Source organism: Buteo buteo, chromosome 1, assembly GCF_964188355.1.
Source record: "Buteo buteo chromosome 1, bButBut1.hap1.1, whole genome shotgun sequence".
Lineage (NCBI taxonomy): Eukaryota > Metazoa > Chordata > Aves > Accipitriformes > Accipitridae > Buteo > Buteo buteo.
The window spans coordinates 32,384,242-32,406,989 of record NC_134171.1 but is presented as its reverse complement, the minus strand read 5'-3'; the positions used below and the strand labels follow the sequence as shown (position 1 = coordinate 32,406,989).

The 22,748-nt window shown below is 35.7% G+C and overlaps 1 protein-coding gene across 1 annotated transcript in view; it reads left to right on the top strand.

Annotated features, from left to right (window-relative positions):
• The window catches only part of SGCZ (sarcoglycan zeta), a 522,780-nt gene that overhangs the window by 328,325 nt on the left and 171,707 nt on the right, over nt 1–22,748 (top strand). The gene's annotated exons all lie outside the window — the stretch shown is intronic.

Below are 22,748 nucleotides of genomic sequence, written 5' to 3'. Positions count from 1 at the left end.
AATTATTTTTTAGGCAATAAGTACAAAAAACTTAAGATCAATTGATATATTACATGATATAGTCCATATACTAGGAAAGTATATAGGAAGTCAAAGCATTCATATCTTGTATTCAAAATACAAAAATGAGGAATGAACAGGAAGAATCAACTGCAGTCTAAAAATGTTCTAACTCTGGAAACACTTCAGCAATAATTTTTACAGCACTTTGGATTTCTCTGGAATCATTGTACTTTGGATACATTAAAGGTTAGTCAACCATTCACAAAAAAACCTTAAACAAATGACTGGTCATTGTCTTTTTACTTTGGAAGTATCAGCATTAATGGTAACACTGAGAAACAGAAGTCTACCAAGAGGTCATTCTAGTAAAAAAAAAAAAAAGGGATCCTTATCTGCTTGCTTTTTTTTTTTTTTTTTTTTTCAATAGCCATATATTCGATGTTAATGGCAAAGGAAAATTCTTTTCAACTCTGGTCATAAAGATTTCCACCACCAATATGAAAAAAATATGTATTTTCTTTAAATTTAATTGAATACATTTAGATGCAAAAAGAACATAAAACTTACATAAAACAAATTTGGGAGAAGAACTGTTTTATGGGCAGAAGGTCAAAAAAAGGACAGTAAATGTAACTGATATACTGTTCGTATTTATTATGAGTTGAAATTGAAGCCTGTGGTCACTTATTTTGATGATATCTTAGTGTGAAATTTAGCCCTAAATATACATGACATTAGTTATGATTAGATCATAGAAGAAAGCATACCACATGAAGTAACTATGTATCTTAAGAGTATTAGTCTCTGTAAGTGCCTTAGCTATCTAAGAGTCCTGCAGTGGGCAACTTAAATAACTGTCTGTGCCTTGTTTCTGTAACTATTTCTTTGCAGATGATTTTAATTTCAGACAAAGGTTTGTTTCCATGCAATATTAACTGTGTTGGTTTATTGCTAGTGTTTTAATAAGGTACATCATAAAACCAAAATCAGAAAAGGTCTTTCTTGTTTTAAAAGGAGTCACCTATACTTAACTGCTTGCGCAGCACAAAAGCTTGATGATATAAGCCAAACTTGTCTCATATGAAGCTGCAAAGATATTTTAAAATTTGATCATTATCTGTTGAGATATTAACATACTTTAAAAATACTGTAGCAGATAACAATCCTGTTTCAGGATACTCTTACAGTGATGCAGAAATCTTACTAGAGATGCAGTGACCTGGTAAGATAGTGGCACATTCAATAACACTTCTAGAGATATCAATTTGTATTTCATGGGCCAAATTTCAAAAACTCATAGCATAAACTTTGTGTTATTTAAGTGTCATATTAGCTGTATAGCTTCATGGTTTATGTAGCAATCATTAACTTTACAGAATACGGTATATGGGATAGTAGTAACACAGAGGTAAATTCACTGGGAGAAGGGATAACTAAAGCTCTAATAACATTGCCAGATGTAGTGCACACTTTCACAGTTACATGACTGGGAGCTCTGCCATGCTGCTGCATGCTGTTTCTCCACTCTCATTCCCAATGGCAGCTGTGTCTGCCACAGATTTTTTTCAGACTAGTCTACACTTGTGCATGTCTTGTGTTGTTCATTAGAAGCATCTCAAAAATAGAATGTAAGTGGTGATAGAATAATTTAGAACAGTTTGGGGGGAGGGAGGAAATAGCAGAATGGATTCATCCCTAGGAGAGATGAGGAAAGTTCACAGAAAGATTTGGAATAGATTCCAGCGATGCTCCAAACTCTAAATCATACCCTTATGGAAAATCATTATGGTGGTGTTTTCTTATAAATAGAAAAAAAATCTGTTAATCAGCATGGTGTGTTTATCATCAGAGTAAATCATCTCTTTCTTCCACTTTCCCTTACCTCTCCTGCTGCTGGGGTGTGGAAGGGATGCTTGAGTGTCTGTATCTGTGTCTTTGCGGGAGATCTAACTTTGCCGTAACCTCTTTCACCTGATGGCAGCAAGAGCAACTTGTCCTAGATCTTCAGTCAGTCTTAGGGACAACCTACCTCTCTCCTTGTCTCTCCAGGACTTTGTCCTTCTTGGAATGAATGACTTATCTCTTTCCCCTCCATATTTGAGGGAAACAGTCTGAGAGGAACAAGACAGAAGGAACAAGGAGAGAGAACAAAGTGTAACTGCTAAGCAGGAGAGCAAAGGCATCTTTGAAGACTTCTCTCATCACCCCCCAAAATCCTCACTAGACCTCACAGTTCCTGTGTTCCCACAGACTCTATTTCTTCTCCATTGGTTTCACCACCCTGGAGTAACTCATATATCCTCTTTTCTCTGATAACAACTGCATTTCAAAGCCATGAAACTGATACTGCTTTAGTCCTTACTATATTTTCTAACAGTAATTATTATTGAGGTTTATTATAAGTATTTTAAAGGTTATTGAAATGTTAAAATAATTCTTCCTATTACGTTTGATGCCACAGAAGTTTATTATAATGGAACAGTCTTTTCCCCTGTTTTCAGAGCAATAAGTTCATTATTTTCTGACTTTAAAGAAACATACCTCATATTTGGTAACGTGTACAAAGCCACCAAGACCACAAATATCTATAAGTATTTGGACCTTGAAAAGAGAAGTGACCATAGTCTTTGTCAGTGAGTTGTGGAAAATAACACTGACTGTTTTAATCATGACCAAAATAAATAAATAAATAATATGCCATGCTAGTGAGATTGAAACTTAATTGTACCAAAAAGTAAAAATGATAGACTGTGATCTGAGAATGCTAAGTATATTATAATCAATTATATCAGTAAAATTCTAGTATGTCTCTTCCTTTTCCAGCTAGAATTGGAAAAGGAAGTAGCATTTCCAGCTAGTATTGTTAAAAGAAAAAAACGTGAGTCTGTAAAGGTATATTAAAAGAAAAAAAAAAATTGAACGCTAGAAATGAATGATATTTCCAGGCTCGATTGTTCCTTATTGTTATAGAAATATAAAAAAGCCATCCTGTCCCTTCTTTATCTTGGCAAATGCTACACTGGCACACAATTCTAGTGCAAATGCTAGGTGGAAAAAAAAAAAAAAAAGACACTTGCAGACTGTCTGGAAGTATCAAATCCTGCCCTAATAAGAAGCTTTTCTCTTCCTTAGGTTTCTCTGTTGCTAATTCCAACAGTGAAACTCATTAGTTTAAACTGCAGTGCTATTTTAATGCCAAGTCAATCGTGCAGTTAGTCCTAGTCACCCTGACCAGAAGACAGAAAGCGTGATCCACCACTAGAAACCAACATTTAATCTATCTATTATAGAAGTTTTATGATAGTTGCTCAGATGACATCAGTACAAGCAGGTTAAATGGGAATTGCAGGGTTATAAACCAGTAGTTTAGCTGTAGTAGTGTAGGTTATTGTCATCCAGATTACCAGTCAAAGAACTGAGTAGAGATTGTGCAATAAGTCCATGAGCAATAAGAAAATGTTCATATTGTTAAAGTTGCTTTAGCATTAAACAGATGGCCCAGGTTTTTATCAGCTCTGCAGCTTTGATCATTAGTTTAACTGCAGTAATACCATGCTGTCTTTGCAATGTCAGTGCAATTCACCTCATTACTCCTGGGTAAGCCACTCTTGTTAAAATCATGAAAAAACTAATGTTTGTATGTGTTTTTTTATATGGCAGACTATATTTGTGGCTAATGCAATTACCACATCAAGCACCTGAGAGAAATATTAAAAACAAATTGCAGGAAAAGGTCTGGTTTGGATTTTAGGCAGAACAGAAGCACCTTTTGCTCAGACCAGAGGAGAAGAAATGAACAGAAAAAATACTCAGTCTTGAATGAATGACCCTAATTTAATATTTTTTTTTTGCCACCAAACAAATGTTGAATACAGTAAACAATTTGCAGCATCCCCCTACAGAGATTCATGTGGCTACTAAAGGATCATAAAAGATAAGGCAAAGTATTTGGTACCTGTATAATATTAGTCATTGAACTGAACAAATCCAGCAAGATAACAGCACATACAAGTTATGACACAAACTAGGTTCTGTGGTGTTTTATAGAAATGAATGGAAGCAATATAAATATTTCAGTCTCTATGTGTACTTGCACTGCACTAAAGATTGATGTAGGAGGAATGTTTGCTATATCATTACAAAAGAAATATATCTTAAATTAGATAGTTTTAGATATTAAAGACATGCAAATGTATCAATTAGAAATTCTCTTTAAATGCTGACTATTCAGTATTCTTAAGGCAGAATATACATTGTAGTGTTGCTTTAAGCAGAAATTTTCTATAATATTTCAAGGCAACACTGGTGTTATTTGACTGGTTGAAAATTTCTAAATGAGACCTTCTTAGAATTTTAATTTTCTCTATCATCTAGATGTCATAAAAATTTTTTATGTGTGTGTGAAAAATGTTTTTGAAGAAACGCATGAATTCTGACAATTTCATCATGTTAAGGGTTGAATTTCTAAATTCTAAATTTCCAAACTAGATGGAATCAAATGGTCCTAAGTGCCCATTAGAGCAGCTACCAGAAAACTCGCCTGGGATGGGCTAGACAATAATTCTAATGCTTTCTTATGTAGGATGCGGGGCATAGATCTATGTGGCCCATCACTAGCCTTGGTACCATGGTATACAGCTAAAGAGCAGTGTGCAGAAATTCCTAATTATGTTGGTGGCATACAGATGGTGCAGCTCAATAGTTTTTACTGAATGCCTGGAAAAACTATGTATGTTTGACCTATATTTCACCTGAGTCTGTAACAAATTTGGTTGTTGCTTGTGAATCACTATTTTCAATGTTGAATAAAAAAGGTTTCTAAAAGTTAGGTTTCCATTTAGGCTGATTCACAACACCTGTAGATCGTTCAATTTTATTCTCATATAGAAAGTTTACACAACCTGTTTTCTGGTAGTTTATTACATACTGAGCTGGAAACAAAATTAATTTGGTGGAAGTCTTTCATATTTGGTCATTTTAATATTGTGAATTGGAAATGTGCTGAATGCTGGAATTATTTATGACTAGTATTATATTTCTCATCAAAACTGATGCCATAGAACCATATAAATCCTAGGAATAAAGATATATTTAACCTAGTCTATAAATTGCAAGGATAAGATTACACTGGAAGAATTAATACAAAATTGTTCTTTCATTTGTCATTAACATTTTCTTTACACTCTACAGTCAAATTTGGTATTCTAAATAAGTGAATAAAAATCTTACCTTATTAAGTCTTGGCTATTATCTTTGAAGGGGACATACTTTCAAGGTAACTTGAAATTATTTCAGGTAATGTCTGGGGAGGGGAAGGTAATAGAAAAAAACCCTCAAAGACAGTTTTCTACACCTATAACTAGATCCTCAGTTTAGCAGATTTCATTGCTTGGATTTTTTTTTCCTTTTTTTTTTTTTTTTTTTCATTTCTGGCACTAATCATTACACAGTATAACTGACTGATTTTAATTATGTTTAGTTGCTTTCCTTTTATGTAGTTGTTGAGGAATTTGGAAGCTTACTGGACTTAGTATTTTAAATTAATTTTTGAATTCCTGATGTTTGCAGTGACATTATTAAAATAGACGAACACAAGAAAAAAAGGAAAAATATGGCCAATTCCTTTCAAATAATTTTGTATGACCTGTACATTTCTGAGACTTCCACTTCCTTTTATGGGAGTTCCCTCACTGCAGGAAAAATTCCTTTGCTTTGAACTTCATTGTGTGAGAGAGAGAAGATCTATTAAGAGTTTATGAAATGTGATACAGGATGGAGTTCCAACCTCCAGCTCAGGTTGCACAGAGCTACCACTGGCAGGGCAATTGCATTTTCATACTTTAGAGTTTCCTTTGGCTGTCAGATTATGTTTTACTCTGTTGTTAAATCCCAACAGTAAAACAATGCTGAACCAATGAAAAATGTGGATCTTGAATTATATTCCTGAAAAAGATACAGGTAAGAGATTAGTAACAAAATAAACAGTGGGCAAAATAAAATCGGCTAGCATATTTATAAATATTATTTTCCTAGATGTCTCAAAGATATCATTGTCAACTATAACACAGCAGAACTCTAGATCTGACTGATCAATCGTTTCATCTCCGAGTGTAGTAGAGAAGGAAAAAGGAGACTGATAATCTGTCTCCCTAGAGACTCTATCTTCATATGATAGGTAGAAATATCCATTAATCATGACAAAAGGAAGGACTGACTGAAAGAGCTAAGGTTGGGTTTTTTGTTGGTTTCAAATGCAAAGGCATCACACTTTAATTAAGTGCAAAGAAGTTTTCAAAGCTGCAATTTTTCTTCCATTTCCAAAAATTGCTTGAATTTTCAAAAAATTGAATTTTTGAAACAAAGTCAGAATATTTCAGAGGGGAAATGTAAAGTTCATTTCTACTGACCTTGATGATACTTCTGTTTTCTGTTTCTGTAAAATATCACAGTAGTATTAGCTGGGAGAAGAATTTGGGGTATGACAAAATTTGAGGGACGTTAAGCAGAGATTTCATGACTCGTTTTAAGTTTACAACATGAAGGAATTGTGTTTTCTCAGATTTTGCATGTATGTCTTAGACTAGAAAGAAAAATTGCTGCTCATAATTAATGGAATCATGCAAAAGATTGCTGAGCAAATAACCAAGTTTAGAGATAGATTTGTTGTGTTCAGTTTAGAATCTAAAACATGTTTATTCCTGAACAATGCCTTACATGGAGCATGGAAACCAAAATCCTGTAGTCATGCTTCAGTCGGTTACATTCAGATCATCTTATTTCAAACAGTTCAATCTTACCTTGCTTTTCTTCCTTATATGGAAATGAAGACCAAGAAAGCCAGCTCTGACAGTGCTAAAAGAATACACCACTATCTCCTCAAATCAGACACTACAGAGCAAGAAAATACGAAGTATGACTCGGTAACCCATAGGTGGGATTTGAATCCCAAATGAGTTTAAACTCAGTGCTGCTCTCCATGTTGTTTCCTGCCACACCGCTGTCATCCAAGCATGGAGAGCACTCAGCACAGGTTAGATAAACATTTCTTCTGTGAAATCCTCCCTTGTATTTCTTAGATCATCTCCCTATTCATTTTGGTATTATCTATGGGCTAAGTATTTTCCAGAATATTTTTCAAGGAATGTGTGTGTCATGAGATTACTTTAGGATTAATTTTCCTGATGTTGATAGTACTAACACATATCAACATGAATTCATTTGATATTCCTCTGATTAACACTGTTTTCAAAGGGGTGGCACTTTAATTCAGCAGCAGGAAGTAGATGTTACACATTAGTATGTTTTCTGATATATGGTACCTTTACAGTTCCTTCCTGATTCTTAATCATTGTGAAGAACTTTGAAATTCCATGGGTTTACAGAAGAATTAGATGTATTCAGACATGTAACTAAAGCAAGTATGTTTATTTATAACTATCTTATTTGTTTTGCTTTTGCTTTAATTAATCCTTTGTTGTTGTTTTCGCAATTTCTCATTTCTTTTTCTCCAGCCCCTGATATTGAATGGTTAGAAACTGTGTGTTCTGTTACTTTTAAAAATATAGATAACTTAAGGTATACACGTGTGAGTGTTTTCTGTACTTGCTGTGATTATGGAAATTGTTTGCATATGTATATGTTGAACTTAGAATTAAAAATTATATGAATATAGAAGGGTAGGAAAGAAAGATGAGTATAATTTTAAAATAGTTTGGTTTTTCAAAAAGCAAAAGTATTGGCATTTACTCCAGTAAAGGATATAATAAATTATAAGTTAATATAATATTATTTCATGAATACTTTTCCTGGCTCATATTAACATATATTTGAAAAAATAAAAAATTCACATATTGCACAGTGATTATTGAAGAAAACTAAAGAAAGCATGCAGTGTATGAGGGATTTTCATTAACATTCCTAGTTCATTCTGTTCTATTTAACTCTAACTAGGTTCTTGATCCTGCTGATCAGCATTGAAGATGTACAGTGTAAAACTGCTATGATAATGCACTTGTTAATGTCAGTATTTCTGCCTCATATTTCTCAGTTTGGTCACCTAGGATCTTTGCATGCCATGGTGTACTGTGTCCATGGGAATAGGAAGAGTATGACTAAAAGAAATATAATCAAATCTTCCAAGGTTATTTAAGTAACAGTGTTCTTGTTCACTTCCCAATTGGACCTTAATTTAACTTCTTTTCAGCCTTCCATTTTGTAGAAGAAAATGAAATCTAAGAAATTTAGTCACATGGAACTAATTTATATTTGTGCCTGAGGTATTCATGAAGGAATTAAGCGTAGGTTTAAGAAAATAATCTGTTTCCATACATGGATTGCTGATATTAGAGAAAAGTTCTGTAACTTAAAGTCTCAATAACCATCAACAAATTTATCTGAGTCAGGAAGTCCCAATCTGGGAAGTTCAGTAATCACCTCTCAACAAGGGAATGATTAAGTTGCGACATAGTATTTTGAAAATGTGATAAAACCTATTAGTGCCATGCCTTCTGTGACATAGCAAGGACTTCATGAATAGTTGCACAGTATCTTAATACAAATGATTGCAGAAGTCTATCATAAAAGCCATCTCTGAAACATTTCAGTATCAAAGGCAACAAATACCTTTATGTATCTCAAAATAACTTCAATCAGGATTTGCTGCCACACAGTTCCTTGCTGAAACAAAATCTCAAACATAATGTATTGCCGAATGACGCAGTCTGCATATGGAAGTGAAGGTGCCTCATATACTCTTGGTCCCACAGCTGCTTGGTCATGGCTCTGTTCTTACACTTCCTGGTATGAAAGCTCCTGAAACATCTGGATTTACTAATATTCCCCTAAGAGAAGTCTGAACACCATACTTCCAAGCTGTTGTCTTGAGCCATTATCTGTCCATTGTGGTTTTTTGTCTCCAAGATGTTTTTTTTATTTTTTCTTTATTTATCCTGAATGGTCTGGCAGTGTCTTGGTGAATTTATAGCTTATGATATACACATCAAGCTGTTTCACAGGGACAGAATTATGCTGTGTTCTATCTCACTTTCCTCCATAAGAGAATCCCAGAAGTCCACCTGAATCAGTCAATGCATCTACTGTCTTTCAAATTATACATGACAGGATACATATGAAGAATGGATACAATCAGTCCTATTCTGTTACTATAATGAAATGGAAGTTGATCAGGTTCTATGGCTGGGCTTAATATGATCTCAGAGGTCCCAAAATACTTATATTAGCTGAATGTGAATCTTTAATGTGAACTCACCTCAATACACTATGGCATAGATCCTGCTCCCTACTCCTACCAGGCCATACCTTAATTTTATCAAAAGAAGAAAGCCAAATCTAGTGTGTGTGCCTGCCTATGGCCATATGTGGCCCTTCAGAAAGGGGCCTATTTAATAACAAAGAATCTATAATTAACTGAGCAGTCTATTTGTTTTAAATGTCTATTACTTGCCCCCAAATTTCTAAGATTATTGCAACAGAATGCAGGCAACATCTTCTGCCCCTTTTAATAACAGGCTGATAACTCAGTCTGCAAGGCAGCAGTATGTCCAATAATATGTCTTGGCTCTGTGGTTAAATCAGATCTTTCCATCTGACTACTGATCTGAAACCTGCCTCCCACCAAGAATATTTCTCAGCTGTCACCTAAATGGGAATTAACAATGACATATCAGGAAAAAAAGTAGATATCCTGCAAGACATAATTTCTGAGTATCTTAAAGCCTATGACTCATTTTCTGAATTATTCCTCTTCCAAATCCTCACCATCTATGTGCTTATAACTGTGAAGCCATGAAGGCTAAAAAACTTTTTATGCCTTCTTGTAGGGTGCTCACACAACCCCAGCAAATTCTGGTATTCAGTGAATTCACCATGGATTCACAAATACAGCTAGGCTTTCCTATATTTTCTTTCTAAAATTCACATCAGTAGAAAACAGCCTAAACAATGACCTATCAAAAAATCAATTTTTTCCCCAACTTGCAGCATACAGATGTGTTGTGATGAGCTCTGTAGCGTTCATTAGAAGATCTTTTCATGAAGGGATACAATGAAGTTTCCTACAGCTAGGTAGAAATCTGGATGAAGTAAAGCTCTCATTTTTACATTCTTTGAAATGAATAATGATGCTTATTTTAAGAGGTCTGGAAAGTGGCAGAAAACTTTCTCAGGTTCTAGTCTAATAACCTTAGTACAATGCTGTGTTCTTTCTTTCCTGAATGACACTGGTGATTGACACAATCATACAAGAAAGAAAACTACGCTCCATCCTTCCTAGCACAGACAAACTGTATCAAGGAGCTTAATGAGCTTTAACTTCATAGCTTTATTTGCAACAAAGCAATGACAACCCCCAGCTCTATTGTTATTGAGATAAAGCAGCATGTTCAAATCATTGCAGGTTAATCTAGTGTAAAGCTATCTTAGACAAAAAGGTAGTGCATGTGAATATCCTAAGTCTATTTTGAAAATGATGTTATGATAGTAGAGTATGAAATACACATTTTCATTTAATGTGGGAGTACAGAAAGCCTTAGAAAATGTTGATTATGTTTTCTAAATTCACTATGGCAAGTTTTGCGTAATATATTAATCCTCTAGTCGGTTACTCCAGTAACTGTATCTTACCAAGTTTTTCTCACTTGAAGCATGCTCTAGGGTCACTGCTGATGGTGCTGACCTATTCTCCTCTGATGATACATCAAAGCATAAATAACATTCTGAATTATGTGTAGAGTGATGATAAATATCCACACTGAATTCAGAAAAAAAAAATCTTAACCTGAAAAAAGCTTTGCTCAGATTCAAAATACAAGAAATAGAGGTTGATGTTATTTTTCATTAATGTATAGCTGATGAATTTCTTTGGACTTTAAGAATTTTTGGAAACTTTTCAAACCTATTCCCTGCCTTCCTCTCCTTCAAGCATTTAAAGTGAAAAAGACAGTTATTGTTTGTTTGGTTTTTTTTTAGACACAAGTTTCTTTCCATTTCTTTCTCTTTAAATTACAGAGATTTATATTTCTTTGCTGGATAAGATTAATACTGCTACAACTTAGAGGGAAAAAATTTCTTAAAAATATTCTACAACCTACTATGCTATACCACTAATGATTCACAGACAGAATATGCCGAGAAGGTTCAGTGAAGCGCTGTAACTGGGACCTACTTAAAGGATAAACCTCATCAGCTATTTTAGATCAGATATATAGATATAGACATATAGATATATATATATATATCAGAAAAGGAGAGAGGGAAAGTTGCAGAGCTTTAGCTTGAAGGATGATCTCAACCTTCAAGAAATGTTAGAAGCCACATTCAAATATCAGAATGAAGGAAATGTGATGAACTTCTTATCAATGAAAACCACCATTTTTTTTAGAATGGCAAAATAACATTGGTAGCCAGAACCATGGATTATCATTCTGGAAGTTATACTTCAGAAGTTATTCCAGTATTGCATAAAATAACACACAAAAAATATTTGAAGTGCCTTAGTAGTGGTAATACTAATATATTAAATTAAGATTTAAATACAGACTTTCCAGTGCCTTATATTCAGATCATTATTTTCATCAGTGAAATAAGTGGTTTTGAATTACTTGTGAAATGAATACAGCCCAGATTATATAGTCAAGTACTGTGGAACTCAAAATTATGTATGTAGAAATAAAAGACTACTGGCAGCATTGAAAGGAGAGGAAACTTGGAAACCTAGCAAGAAGTTGGCATACATAAGCTCCTTTTGCTGTGCTTTTGTAGATAAAGCCAGTACATTGTGACGTGCCATGTAAAAATAAAACTTATAGGTCTAGGCTGTGGTCTTTGCTATGCAAGCTGTCAGAACTAGATGTGATCATGTAAGTCTGATACAGGCTTAGGATATATAAAATGCAGGAAATGTGTTTTGACCCTATTAGTGGCACATTTCCCAACTACTACCACCATCACCTTAATTTTCAGAACTTGTACTGAAGAACGAATCATATCTGAAAATGAAAAGTTAAAGAGAACATTGCTATTTTGGGGGTAGTTGGTGTTGTGATGAATTAAAAGGTTCTATAGTCTAGCAAGTAAAAAGCAACTTGAAATCCAAATAACTTTTGGTGATAGAGATGTAGTTAATTTATATCACTCTTCCAGTGTGTATTCTGGACTGCTACCTTTTTTTGTGGACATATTTAACTGCATTCACACTTCGAAATCCACTACAGAAAAAAAACTATTTAAATGCATTAGCCATATCACACCAATGCACAGACCTGCACTGTTTGAAAGACTTTGATGTTTAGCTAGGGCTTAACTACAAATCATCTTACATGATGAGGTAATACAGGAATCTGAGGCTGGAGACTCATAAGATTATCTGTATCTGTTTCTTTCATGTGATCAGACAGGAATGGGGAAAGAAGGTGAGTGGAGTCTTGGAATTCACCCACTGATATTGTCAGACAAGGCATGGTGATGCAACCGGGAAGCGTCCAGGACCAGCAGAACCTGGACCAACTGCTGTGTGTGAATAGGTTGTGCCTGTTCCATCCCATAACCTGTTCATTGCAGTCTAAGATTACACTGGAGAAGTAATCTTGATTCTTAATAGAAACTAACAATCAATTAGTGTCTAAATCAAAGTCTGTCTGCCCTTGGAAGGAGTAAACACACACTGCCCCTTATGACATGGGTGTAGTCATTTACAATTTAGAAAAATAATAACTCTTTTCTGCTGCCAAGAACACTATTTATTTATTTACTTACTTGCTAACTGCACTCTAGTGTAGATATGATTTTCCATATTGCCTTTCCATCAATATACCCACAGCATGTGTGTGAATATTCATGATGCTACCACTTTTCTGGCTGTTCTCCGATAAACCAGTGTCTGGCATTGGAAGGACGATAAAATCAGAGACCTTATTGAGTGAATAATGATACTGCTCAGTGAAAGTCAAGGGATTGGACTTTATGAGTAGGGATATCTTTTCTAGTCATATAACCCTGTTTTAAGTCACAGCTTGTGTTCATGTCTCAGCAAGTTAAAAAGTATTCTGTTTAAGAAAAATAAAATAGGATTGAAACAGAATCCTACTGTTTGCACATGTCTCTCCTCAGATAATGTTTTAAGGGTTAAAAATCAGGCTTTTACAGTGCTGTCTGATTGTGGCATCTAATTTATTTTCATAATGATAATGTGTGAGAAATTTAAGATTTTTTTGAATATGATCTTTAGCTTAGTAGAATTACGACTAATGGAATAGTCTGATGATTGCATGAGTTATATTTTAGTTGCTTTTGATGATTGACTCAATTCATACAGATTAGTGCTCATGTAAACTAGAAATAGAGCAGCAAAAGAGAACAGAATATAGACACTGTGGTATAATTTGCCTCTGTTTTTTCTGTTTGCATCCCTTTATAGCCTAAAACATTAGCATCTGGTATGTGACCACATACCAAAGCTGTGAATTGATAATGTAAATAGGTCATACTTGAAAAGAAAACAAAAAATACAAAGCAACACCAATAAAAATATTCCATCATTCACCCAAGTATTATTGTTGCATTTTTTAAAAAACTTAGCCCAAACTTTAGAGCATAGGCTGCACTTTTGTATATGGAAAGCTCTTTTCTAACTGACTTCTCCAGATTGGATTGACACATGATAATTTCAGTTAGTCTTTCTTGCTGGTACTAGAGAAGTGGCTTTGTATAATCCTTTGCCATCTTAGGTAATGTGCCTCAGCGATGGATTCAGTACCATTGACTACTCGAGATGTGCTTGGCAGCAGTAGACTCCAGATGGTGAACTAAAAAAATCTGCTTTTCTGCAGCAGCAGTAGCATCTGGGTATGTGGCTGCCTTTCTTGTTGATTTCTGCTCAACCTACTGGGCTCATTTTCTTGTTTTATATCATCATACATATACTGCTCATGAGAAAGGTTCCTTCTAGAATGCATTTTCTTGTTAATGAAAAGTGATTAACTCTTTTGATCTGCTTCATAAAGTTAAAAGTTTTGGACTGGAAGTGGTAAAATATGAAGCATGTTTTTATTGCCATGAATTGGATTTCCCATGGACTGAATACCCATTAGTGGTTACAGCACATTAGTAGTTTCACTAGAAAAGACTCTAGTTTTCGTGTGCTTTGAGAATTAAGCAGCATAAATAGGAATGATCTGGAGATAATCTTCAGCAGATTCACACCTGAACTAAAACTATAAATTTGAATTCATCCCCAGAGTTATTCCCAAGGCTTATGCAGGCCTGCAAGAAGTTTAGAAAATTAGTATCAAGCTAGGTAAGGAATATAAAGCACAACTGTTTTGCAGTGAAATTTGAAGTGCAGGAATTTAAGATGAAGAACACTTACCAAATATGCCCTGCTGTATCAAGAGCTTGATCTAGATGAAAACAAATCATCTTTTTCTGTGATAATAAAATGAAGCTGTGCAACTAGTCATCTTTCCACATCAGAGTGAAAACTAGATCTGTCATTACTTTTTTTTTTGTAGGGAAAAAACACAGACTCTATTTGTTGGTGTTTGACAGTGTCAAAAATGATGGAAAACCAATATTGGTCAGTACTTGAACTTTGGTAAAGACACTTCAAAGATGCTAAGGGAATCTACACTAGCAATCCAAGCAGAGGCTGCCTACAGTTGTCTGTATGCACCACATCAGATCTCTTTGAAGATAAATCACGTAACTGATGCTGTTTAGATATAACCGTAGGTGAGAACAGGCAGGATAAAGCCTGACAGGTGGGTCATACAGCATGTAGATGTGTATACAAACCTGTGGAAAGAGGCAATGAAGATCTGTATCTTCCATTTCTGAACACTTTCATTGGTAGGTTGGATTTGTTCACACTTTAAGAAAACATTGTCACAGGCAAAAGAGATGATGCGCATTCAGGAAATCCAAACTTCTTTGTTTCTTTATTAAAGCCACCTTGATATCTTATTATCAAGTTAAGCAATAATCTGCTCTTGAGGTTTGGGGATGAAATTCTTAAATCATAGAATCATAGAATGAGATGAGAGTCTTGCTATTAGCCTTACTGGAACCATGGTTTTACTTATGATTTTTTCTGACTATTAAAAATCCCCAAAGGAACTTGACAAATCAAGGTACTCAGATCCCAATTTTAGAAATCCCAAGTTAAAGCCAAAATTCAATTTCAAAGTAGGATTTCTCATGTCTCCGTTTCACAGAAAGGACTCTTTCGTTGAAATAGGTAGTTGGGGTGCTATTCTATAATAACTCATGGAAAAAGACCAAGCATAAATGTCATTATTTGTAATACTTACAAAATGATAGCAACTTTTACAGATTCATTTTTCAGGTAAAATCTTATACTTCTTATGTGTATTTGGTTTGAAAATCCTGTCTTTGATAATAGCTCTCTGACAAACTGCAAACTTTTTCTATTAATAAACATGCTAGATCGCCTTGGTCTTATCCAAATGTTTGCTTATTCTAAGTTTATGTAATTGTACATCTCAGAAGCAATACAAAAATAATTCATGTAAGTATTTGACTTCACAGTACATTTCTCTGTCTCTCATTTACGCAGTGTGTGGCACTGGCTCAAATGTTTCTTTTTTCAAAAAAGTTTGGTTTTTTATTTTTCTGTGAGTTTATATGTTACACTCTAATGTAGAGGATCAGGAGTTTCCCAAATGTATTGAAAATTAATACATATAGCTTACATAAATTGATACTGAAATACTACTAAATGTTTCAAAGGCTCTGAAACCCAGAATATAATTAGTTATTTAAAACTAAACAAGATTGTGCTTTATGGCTACTAGTAATTTAAAATATTCACTTGCCTTAAAGAACTGTTTATATAGTAATAAATTCATGGTTTTGAATAATGAAGGCAAGATTATTTAAGATATTGTTCTCCTCCATGTGACCATGTTTATACTAACACATTCGCACCATGCAACATGGATGGCACTCTCTCTATGCTGTCTTTATGTTTTTCTTAATGTTTTTCAATTGTTTTCTTAAATTCTTCATTGTTTCATTAATTAATTGCTTCTTAATTTAATTCTTAAATTCTTAAATGTTTTCTTAATGTTTTTTCAATATTTAGTGGGGGCATATAAGAAAGCTGGCGAGAGGCTTTTTACCGGTGCCTGTAGTGATAGGACAAGGGGCAATGGTTTTAAAATAAAAGAGGGTAGATTTAGATTGGGTATGAGGAAGAAATTCTTTGCTATGAGGTTGGTGAGACAGTGGAAGAGGTAGCCCAGAGAAGTTGTGGATGCCCCATCATTGGAAGTGTTCAAAGTCAGGCTGGACGGGGCATTGAGCAATCTGATCTAGTGAAATATGTCCCTGCCCATGGCAGGAGGTTGGACTTAGATGATTTTTAAAGGTTCCTTCCAACCCAAACCATTCTATGTTTCTGTGATTATTCTTCAGCATTTCTTCAGTGTAAAAGGGAATAATGCACAATTTGCATACTTGTTCTATTGGATAATGATGCTAGAAACTACAAAAAAGGTAAAATAGAAAATGAATAGTGTTCCATTGTTCTGTTTGTACTGGGACATGACCTTCAAGAAATTTACGTATCTCCCATATGTACTGATATAAAGGGGATAAGTCCTGCTATTCTAATCATACAAAACAAATTGGCAACAATAAAATAGCCCAATTTAGGACTGGAAAATGGGAGTCTAATAAAGAAACAGAAGTGATGTGTATGCATTTCAAGCTTTTTTATGGATTTCCATACTAGGGCTGCAGAGAAGATAGGAAAGACTGGGGCACTAAGAGGAGAGTATGTGTCTGTATCTGTATGCCTTCATTTGTTTTGCCCTTACAGGATTTTTCAGTGTAACACAGATGAACATACTTATTGTAAATAAACATTAACATTTTTAGCACAAAAATACTGTGTAGAAATGCCTCACTTGTTATCCCTTCAACAGAAAAAAAAACAAAAAAACCTGGGGTGATTACAAACAAGGACAGGATGACTTTTGGTATACTATGTATAATGAAATACAAGCTCTGTGTTTTCAGTTGCTGTTACTGTTGTGTAGAGAAGGCCCCCGCTTCTCTCCGGAGAGCTAGACTTCTTTCTCAAAAAAACTATCTGGTTCCTAACAAAAAAAAAGATGATGGGGGAAATACAAAAAGATTATCCTCATTTTACATATGAAATGAGGCACAAGATCTTGATCTACTCAGTCTCACAGTGGCAGCCTGAGGCATAGCTGGGAAAAGCAGTTTGAGACTTTGTCCTATGTTATTAATTTGCCTCATCAGCTAAAACCTCAGGGTTCCCCAAAGGGAACCTGAAATTATCAGTAGCACCATGAAACCTCTATGAATAATTCTGAGATACATGCAAGCCAATTGGCAGTATTAACTCAGTTAAAGTGATTTTCTACTTGATAATTTTCCCCGATATAATATACAAGCTATCTGTGTGTACTTGATTGCACCAATTAATGCTAGTGCATACTTTTTTATTGCACGGCTGAAACCTATCAAACTATGTAATATGTACAGACCTCTTGAAACTCCTAGCTCAGTGGTCACACAGAAACAATGTTTTACCTTGAACCAGAATAGTTCTCAAGTCTAGCTAAAAGCAGCACAATCTGTGAAAGTGCTAATGTTGGCACAGCGAAGAGGCCAGATACACTTGGCCAACAGCAAGCGTGAACAGGTGCCCCAGAACTAGCATCGGCCTACACTTAAATTGGCTTCAGCTGGTTTTATTTCAACTCAATTTCACAAAAGGAGAAAGAAATAGCAACAGCAAGTAAAATATCAAGAATGGAAATAAAATGCTCATTTTAACCCTCCATCCAAAGGAAGCAGGGGCCTCTTGTATCACTTGTAAGAAAAAAGGAGATAGACTTCCATTTCAGCTCTGATACCATTCATATCCCATTCCTTTAATGCAGCAGGTACTTGTCATTGTTCTGGCCTTGAAGGAATTGGGGTTAAACTGAAGAGATCAGAACTGCACCCAAATATGCTCACTTACTCAGAGGATTTGACAAGCAATAAGGAGCAGACAAACTCTGTTGGCTGTAGAAGAATGCAAGAACTAGCAGCCTAAGACTCTGCACTCCTTGACCTTCTACCCCTACTTTAGGAAGGCTCTTCTTCACAAATAAAGTTGTTTTCTCTCATTTCATCCCTATTGATTTGCTTTGCTTAATGCTTCCTTGTACAGCTTTTGTAAACTGATCATTCAATTTGCATTCCAATTGTCCAGTTTAACTGTGGTAAGGGGAGATTTGGCAAAAAGCACTGAGCAGTGCAACAACTCAATTAGTCATGAGGTTGGTCTTAGTGCTTCATTTTTCTGGATAATGAGTAGATTATCATAAGTACCATGTTACTATTGATTTTGTTTTTCAATTGATGTGTGTAGGTTTTTTTTTTAATTAATTTTTTTTGGATAGTTGAATAGTGCATATCTAAACAGAGATCCACTGTTTAAAATTCTTGGATGTTCACTGAATCAATTTAAAAGGAGTAGCCACATCCACTGGTACTTAAAAATCCCTTCCAATGGACTTGTCTTTGTTAACTATAATAGGATTCATCTAGTACTGCTTAAATTAAATTCAAGTACAATAAGCTGTCATACTCGTTTCTGAAAACATAGACTTTTCTCTTAGGAACATCAGCTGCCTTTTTTTGGGGGGGATACTGTATTTGCAATTATAGGTTCAGAGTATCTCATGTTTTATACAATATCAGTGATTTGCCAAAGTGTCACATGTAAAATAACAAAAACATATTAGCATATGTATATTGGATAGATATTTTGAACTTGTATTTTATGAGTTTAGGTGCTGCTTGTTAAAGAGGCCCTGAACGTAGGGGAAAGTAAATCTACCTATTTCCTAAAGCTACACTGAAGCTTTCATTCTGAGATACTGTTTGCATCTCTAATACATGTTGTCAGAGAACATTTTTTTTTTGTCTGGGGAAAATAAAGGGAAAAGAACTGCTGTCATAACTTCATATTGTCCATGATTGTTCATGGTTGGGGTTTGGTTTTGGGGGTTTTGTTTGTTTGTTTGTTTGGTGGTTTGGGTTTTTTTGAGGGGTGGTGGTTTTTTTTTTTAATGACAGAGACCACCAGAAAACTATGCTAATTGAACCTGATTTTGTGTATTGAGAGGGAGTCAAACTCCCGTGACTATGCCTTGGCAGAAATAATCATAAAATAAGGTGATGGTTGCTTTGAGACACTTTTCCCAGAGCATCATTACTAAAGAAATGATGTTCATTGAATAAATGTGCAGATCAAGGAGGTTCAGCTTAAGCTGTAAGTGTAGGGAAGGAGTTACATGTATTCTTTATAAGTGACAGAATGAAGTTATATTTTGCCATTGTTTCAAGGCATTAGTGATGGATTGGTGTCTTAAAATTATACAAATAATAAAACATTATTTTTTTGCCTGAACATCTTACTATTACAACTTATAGTAATAAGTGTTACTACTATTCTGTCATTGTTGGCTATGTGTTTATTGCTAAATTAAAGAGGATTGAAGAATGACCACTGCCCTAGAGGCCAAGTAGCATAGATTAGTATACTACCTAGCATTTGGCTTGTCTCCCCATGTGGTGCTTTCTTGTTCAAAAAGGCAATTCCTATTTTTAGGTTTCAGTTTATGTTGTCTAAAATATTGTATGCACTTTTTGTGTAGTATGAAAGTGAGGCAGTTGCATACACTAAAACACAATGCAGTCATTTTGAGTTTGAGGGTGCAGAGTTTCCTTGACTGCTGAAGCTCAGTGCATAACAGGAGGATGCAAATCTGATTCAGGCTTGTACATGCTACCTGCAGCAGTGGTCCACGGGTTGGATGTGTGCTCTCCCGTCACCCTGCTTGTGTGCTTAAGTGGAAAATTTGGGCAAAAACTGTGCCAGGAGGTGTGCTAACAGTCACTCAATGTGGAGAATTGGTGGTCCAGCTCTTGAGCTAACTCCCTAGCCCTATTTAGCACTACAGATGTAGACATTTCCCCATTTTTTTTCTTTAATAGTGTATCTGTCTTTACATTTCACAGTTTTACTGCAACTACCAGGTGCACCTGAGACACTCATTAAAGACCTTTTGGTTCAAGGTTTTAGTTCAAGATACAGTTAAAAGTTTATAAATGTTACTTTTTCATATATAAAATATCTATATAGATGGGGTCCATTTAATCTGGAATCTAAGCTTTGCTTGTGAGTTACATAGATTTGTTGGTTTCAATTAGAAATCTGTATTTTATAGTACAAACATCTTATTTTCCTCCTATTTCTTCCTTTATGTATTGTGATCAATCTCTAAACCCAACAAGTGATTAAAGAATTACTCAGTAATTCTTTAAGGTAAGGTAGGCAGTGAGCATTCTGGATTGATTTTAGTTAAGCAGTTTGTAGGTTATTCATTGGTTTAGCATCATATAGATCAGAAAGTAGTGTCAAACAATGTATTTAATAGGCATGTATTTTTTATGTACAGAGCAGATGTAGGTCCTGTTTGTCAAATTGCACCTAGTCAATAATATTCTTCGCAATTCGTTGCCAGGAAACCACACTTTTGTTCTCACTGTATTTCTTTTACAATGTCTTATCTGTGTTCTGCGTGCTAAATTCTGACCACATAAAGCTTCCATTTTGGTCAGCAAGATCCAATCAACAGTACCTCTTTTGTTGACCTACTCTTCAACATATCCTTCAGAGAGGTTTAATTATACACAATATTCTGTGAATTTGGCTATTTTATAGCAGTCTCTCCATAAAAGAACCTACACAAAAATGGGGTTATTGCCTAGAAAGGTATGCTTGTTCTCAGCTCCCTGAAGTGGCCATCAGCCAAGATATCTCTGTCTGACTGGTCAGTAAAGAGGTATTTCACTGCTACCTCTTTGTAATCTTTTTTTCCTGTTGCGTTAATTTGCAAGCATAAAAAATAGTGTTGTTTTGTATGTATGTGTAGCAGCTATCATAATCACTGTAACGTGATTAGCTTCTCTAAGTAGTGTAATTTAAAAAAAAAAAAAAAGAAGAAAGGAGGAAGGGGAATTAATTCATCACACAGCTGGTAAAAGATCTACTGTGGTCATTTAGTCTAACTTCCTAAGTAATACATAGCAAGAAAGTACATCCATTTTATCTGTATTGTACCTTGCTTTTATATTTACTTCCTAGGTACTGGAACAACATCATTATAGAATTTTTCTTCCACATAATAAGTGTTTTCTTTCAGATTGTACCCCCTTAACTTTGACTCCTATCTGTAACTTTAAAGATGGAGCTCCTTGAATCTTTCAAAATAAAGTATAAGGTTTTGCAGTATTTTTCCTACTCCTTTAATAGTTTGTCACTTCTCTAAACTTTCTCTTCAATTTATCAATGTCTTTCTTCTTGAGTTTCTGTTGACCTTTACACCTGAATTTCATATAAAGAGTGAGCCAATATTTTAGCTCCCAAAACTGGGCAGGTGCCTAGCTCTCTGCTCCACCATGAAGATTCAGAAGAAAGTTTTCACTTTTGACATGAATATTTTGCAGAAACTAGTTTGCCATCTTAAAGTATTTTTACTTCTGTATTGCTTTTGTGTGGCAAGGTTTTGGTAGCGGGGGAGTTACAGGGGTGACTTCTGTAGGAAGCTGCTAGAAACTTCCCCTATGTCCAACAGAGCCAATATCAGCCAGCTCTAAGATGGACCTGTGGCTAGCCAAGGAAGAGCCAATTAGCAACAGTGGTAGTGCCCTTGGGATAACAGATTTAAGAAGGGAAAAACGTTGCAGTTGGCACAGAAACTGCAGCTGCAGAGAAGAGTGAGAACCTGTGAGAGAAACAACCTTGCAGACCCCCAGGTCAGTGAAGAAGGAGGGGGAGGAGGTGCTCCAGGCACCAGAGCAGAGATTCCCCTGCAGCCCGTGGTGAAGACCATGGTGAGGCAGGCTGTCCCTCTGCAGCCCATGGAGGTCCATGGTGGAGCAGATCTCCACCTGCAGCCCATGGTGGAGCCCACACCAGAGCAGGTGGGTGCCCGAAGGAGGCTGTGACCCCATGAGAAGCCAGCGCTGGAGCAGGCTCCTGGCAGGACCTGTGGCCCCATGGAGAGAGAAGCCCACATTGGAGCAGGTTTTCTGGCAGGACTTGTGACCCCGTGGGGGACACACGCTGGAGCAGTGTGCTCCTGAAGGACTGTACCTTGTGGAAGGGACCCATGCTGGAGCAGTTCATGACGAACTGCAGTTCACAGGAAGGACTCATGTTAGAGAAGATCATGGAGGACTGTTTCCCTTGGGAGGGACCCCATGCTGGAGCAGGGGAAGAGTGTGAGGAGTTGTCCCCCTGAGGAAGATGGAGCGGCAGAGACAACATGTGATGAAATGACTGTAATCCCCATTCTCCATTCCCCTGTGCCACCAGGTGGAGAGGAGGTAGAGAAAAATCAGGAGTGAAGTTAAGCCTGGGAAGAAGAGAGGGGTAGGGGGGCAAGTTTTTTAAGATTTGGTTTTATTTCTCATTACCCTACTCCGGTTGATTTGTAATAAATTAAGTTAATTTTTCCAAAGTCGAGTCTGTTTTGCCTGTGATAGTAATTGTTGAGCGATCTCCCTGTCCTTATCTTGACCCATGAGCCTTTTGTTATATTTTCTCTCCCCTTTCCAATTAGGAGGGGAGTGATAGAGTGGTTCTGCTGGGCACCTGGCATCCAGGGTCAACCCACCAC